Below are 5,000 nucleotides of genomic sequence, written 5' to 3'. Positions count from 1 at the left end.
TCTCCCCCACTCCCCCCTCTCTCTCTCTCCCCCTCTCCCCCTCTCTCTCTCTCTCTCTTTCTCCCCACTCCCCTCTCTCTCTCTCTCTCTCTCCCTCCCACTCCCCTCTCTCCCCACTCCCCACTCCCCTCTCTCTCTCTCTCTCTCTCTCTCTCTCCCCCACTCCCCTCTCTCTCTCTCCCCCACTCCCCATTCTCTCTCTCCCCCACTCCCCTCTCTCTCTCTCTCCCCCACTCCCCTCTCTCGCTCTCTCTCCCCCACTCCCCTCTCTCGCTCTCACCCCCCCCACTCCCCTCTCTCGCTCTCACCCCCCCCACTCCCCTCTCTCGCTCTCACCCACCTCACTCCCCTCTCTCGCTCTCTCCCCCCCACTCCCCTCTCTCGCTCTCACCCCCCCACTCCCCTCTCTCCCCCACTACCCTCACTCGCTCTCTCCCCCACTCTCCTCTCTCGCTCTCTCCACCACTCCCCTCTCTCGCTCTCTCTTTTCTCTCCCTCCCCCACTCCCTCTCTCCCCCACTCCCCTCTCTCTCTCTCTCTCTCCCCCACTCCCCTCTCCCTCTCTCTCTCCCCCCCATTCCCCTCTCACTCTCTCTCCCCCCCACTTCCCTCTCACTCTCTCTCTCTCTCTCTCCCACTCCCCTCTCTCTCTCTCTCTCTCCCCCCCACTCCCCTCTCTCTCTCTCTCCCCCCCACTCCCCTCTCTCTCTCCCCCACTCCCCTCTCCTCCCTCTCCTCCCCTCTCCCCCCCATTCCCCTCTCACTCTCTCTCCCCCCCACTCCCCTCTCACTCTCTCTCTCTCTCTCTCTCTCTCCCCACTCCCCTCTCTCTCTCTCTCTCCCCCCCACTCCCCTCTCTCTCTCCCCCCCCACTCCCATCTCTCTCTCCCCCCCACTCCCCTTTCTCTCTCTCTCCCCCACTCCCCCTCTCTCTCTCTCTCTCTCCCCCACTCCTGTCTCTCCCCCACTCCCCTCTCTCTCTCTCTCCCCTCTCCCCCACTCCCCTCTCTCTCCCACTCCCCTCTCTCTCCCACTCCCCTCTCTCCCCCCACTCCCCCCTCTCTCTCTCTCCCCCTCTCCCCTCTCTCTCTCTCCCATTCCCCCCTCTCTCTCTCTCTCTCCCTCCCACTCCCCTCTCTCCCACTCCCCCACTCCCCTCTCTCTCTCTCTCTCCCCCCACTCCCCTCTCTCTCTCTCCCCCACTCCCTCTCTCTCTCTCCCCCACTCCCCATTCTCTCTCTCTCTCTCTCCCTTCCCCCCCTCTCTCCCCCACTCCCCCCTTCCCCCCTCTCTCTCTCCCCCCCACTCCCCTCTCACTCTCCCCCCCCACTCCCCTCTCACTCTCTCCCCCCCACTCCCCTCTCTCGCTCTCTCTCCCCCACTCCCCTCTCTCGCTCTCTCCCCCCCTCTCCCCCTCCCTCTCTCTCTCTCTCTTCCCCCCCTCCCACTCCCCTCTCTCTCTCTCTCTCTCTCTTCCCCCCCACTCCCCTCTCTCTCTCCTCTCTCTCTCCCCCCCCCACTCCCCTCTCTCTTTCTCTCTCTCCCACTCCCCTCTCTCTCTCCCCCCACTCCCCTCTCTCTCTCCCCCACTCCCCTCTCTCTCTCGCCCCCACTCCCCTCTCTCTCTCCCCCACTCCCCTCTCTCTCTCTCTCTCTCTCTCACCCACACCCCTCTCTCCCCCCCACTCCTCTCTCTCTCTCTCTCCCTCTCTCCCCCACTCCCCTCTCTCTCTCTCTCTCTCTCCCTCCCACTCCTCTCTCTCCCACTCCCCACTCCCCTCTCTCTCTCTCCCCCACTCCCCCCTCTCTCTCTCTCTCTCCCCCACTCCCCTCTCTCTCTCTCCCACTACCCCCTTCTCTCTCCCCCACTCCCCCCTCTCTCTCTCCCCCACTCCCCCCCTTCCCCCTCTCTCTCCCCCCCACTCCCCTCTCGCTCTCTCCCCCCTCTCGCTCTCTCTCCCCCACTCCCCTCTCTCGCTCTCCCCCACTCCTCTCTCCTCTCTCTCTCTCTCTCTCTCCCCCACTCCCCCCTCTCTCTCCCCCCCACTCCCCTCTCTCCCCCCCCACTCCTCTCTCTCCCCCCCCCACTCCCCTCTCTCCCCCCCACTCCCCTCTCTCCCCCCCACTCCCCCTCTCTCCCCCCCCCCACAACTCTCTCTCTCTCTCTCTTCCCCCCCCCACTCCTCTCTCTCTCTCTCTCTCTCTCTTCCCCCCCACTCCTCTCTCTCTCTCTCTCTCCCCCCCCTCTCCCCCCCCACTCCTCTCTCTCTCTCCCCCCCACTCCCCTTTCTCTCTCTCTCCCCCACTCCTCTCTCTCTCTCTCTCTCCCCCCCACTCCCCCCTCTCTCTCTCTCCCCCACTCCCCCCTTCCCCCCCTCTCCTCTCGCTCTGTCCCCCTCTTCTCTCGCTCTCTCCCCCCCACTCCCCTCTCTCGCTCTCTCCCCCCCACTCCCCTCTCTCGCTCTCTCCCCCCCACTCCCCTCTCTCGCTCTCTCCCCCCCACTCCCCTCTCTCGCTCTCTCCCCCCCACTCCCCTCTCTCCCCCCCACTCCCCTCTCTCGCTCTCACCCCCCCCACTCCCCTCTCTCACTCTCTCCCCCCCACTCCCCTCTCTCCCCCACTCCCCTCTCTCTCTCTCTCTCTCTCCCCCACTCCCCTCTCTCTCTCTCTCTCTCTCCCCCACTCCTCTCTCTCTCTCTCTCTCTCCCCCACTCCCTCTCTCTCTCTCTCTCACTCTCTCTCTCCCACTCCCTCTCTCTCTCTCTCTCTCTCTCTCTCCCCCACTCCCCTCTCTCTCTCTCCCCCACTCCCCTCTCTCTCTCTCCCCCACTCCCCTCTCCCCCACTCCCTCTCCCCCACTCCCCTCTCTCTCTCCCCCCCCACTCCCCTCTCTCTCCCCCCCACTCCCCTCTCTCTCCCCCCCACTCCCTCTCTCTCTTCCCCCACTCCCCTCTCTCTCTCTCTCTCTCCCCCACTCCCCTCTCTCTACACCCCACCTCCCCTCTCTCTACCCCCCACTCCCCTCTCTCTCCCCCCACTCCCCTCTCTCTCTCTCCCCCACTCCTCTCTCTCTCTCACCCTCCACTCCCCTCTCTCTCTCTCCCCCCACTCCCCTCTCTCTCTCTCCCCCCCACTCCCCTCTCTCTTCTCTCTCCCCCCCACTCCCCTCTCTCTCTCTTTCCCCCCCACTCCCCTCTCTCTCTCTCTCTCTCTCACTACCCCCTCTCTCTCTCACTACCCCCTCTCTCTCTCACTACCCCCTCTCTCTCTCTCTCTCTCTCTCCCACACCCCTCTCTCTCTCCCCCACTACCCCCTCTCTCTCTCCCCCACTCCCCTCTCTCTCTCCCCCACTACCCCCTCTCTCTCTCCCCCACTCCTCTCTCTCTCTCTCTCTCTCCCCCACTCCTCTCTCTCTCTCTCTCTCTCTTCCCCACTCCCCCCTCTCTCTCTCCCCCCCACTCCCCCCTCTCTCTCTCTCCCCCACTCCCCCCTTCCGCCCCCTCTCCTCTCGCTCTCTCCCCCCTCTTCTCTCGCTCTCTCCCCCACTCCCCTCTCATCCCCCCACTCCCCTCTCTCGCTCTCTCCCCCCCACTCCCCTCTCTCGCTCTCTCTCCCCCACTCCCCTCTCTCGCTCTCTCTCTCTCCCCCACTCCCCTCTCTCGCTCTCTCTCTCCCCCCACTCCCCTCTCTCGCTCTCTCTCTCTCTCTCCCCCACTCCCCCCTCTCTGTCCCCCCCCACTCCCCTCTCTCCCCCCCCACTCCCCTCTCTCCCCCCCCACTCCCCCTCTCTCCCCCCCCACTCCCCTCTCTCCCCCCCCCACTCCCCTCTCTCTCTCTCTCTCTCTTCCCCCCCCCCCCACTCCCCTCTCTCGCTCTCACCCCCCCAACTCCCCTCTCTCGCTCTCACCCCCCCCACTCCCCTCTCTCGCTCTCACCCCCCCCCACTCCCCTCTCTCGCTCTCTCCCCCCCACTCCCCTCTCTCCCCCACTACCCTCTCTCGCTCTCTCCCCCACTCTCCTCTCTCGCTCTCTCCACCACTCCCCTCTCTCTCTCTCTCTCCCTCCCCCACTCCCTCTCTCCACCAATCCCCTCTCTCTCTCTCCCCCACTCCCCTTTCCCCTCTCTCTCCCCCCCACTCCCCTCTCACTCTCTCCCACTCCCCTCTCTCTCTCTCTCTCTCTCTCCCCCCCACTCCCCTCTCTCTCTCTCCCCCAACTCCCATCTCTTTCTCTCCCCCCCACTCCCCTTTCTCTCTCTCCCCCACTGCCCTCTCTCTCTCTCCCTCTCACCCACACCCCTCTCTCCCCCCCACTCCTCTCTCTCTCTCTCTCTCCCCTCTCTCTCTCTCTCTCTCTCCCCCCCCCTCCCCCCCCACTCCTCTCTCTCTCCCCCCCACTCCCCCCTCTCTCTCTCTCTCTCTCCCTCTCTCCCCCACTCCTCTCTCTCTCTCTCTCTCTCTCTCTCTCTCTCTCTCTCTCCCCCCCACTCCCCCCCCTCTCTCTCTCCCCCACTCCCCCCTTCCCCCCCCTCTCCTCTCGCTCTCTCCCCACTCTTCTCTCGCTCTCTCCCCCCCACTCCCCTCTCGCTCTCATCCCCCCACTCCCCTCTCTCGCTCTCTCCCCCTCTCTCGCTCTCTCCCCCCCACTCCCCTCTCTCGCTCTCTCCCCCCCACTCCCCTCTCTCCCCCCCACTCCCCTCTCTCGCTCTCACCCCCCCCACTCCCCTCTCTCGCTCTCACCCCCCCCCACTCCCCTCTCTCACTCTCTCCCCTCTCGCTCTCTCCCCCACTCCCCTCTCTCTCTCTCTCTCTCTCTCTCTCCCCCACTCACCTCTCTCTCTCTCTCTCTCTCTCCCCCACTCCTCTCTCTCTCTCTCTCCCCCACTCCCCTCTCTCTCTCTCCCCCACTCCCCTCTCTCTCTCTCCCCCACTCCCCTCTCTCTCTCTCCCCCACTCCCCTCTCTCTCTCTCTCCCCCACTCCCCTCTCTCTCTCTCCCCC

Source organism: Pristiophorus japonicus, chromosome 17 (assembly GCF_044704955.1).
Source record: "Pristiophorus japonicus isolate sPriJap1 chromosome 17, sPriJap1.hap1, whole genome shotgun sequence".
NCBI lineage: Eukaryota > Metazoa > Chordata > Chondrichthyes > Pristiophoridae > Pristiophorus > Pristiophorus japonicus.
Note: the sequence above shows the minus strand (reverse complement) of the source record.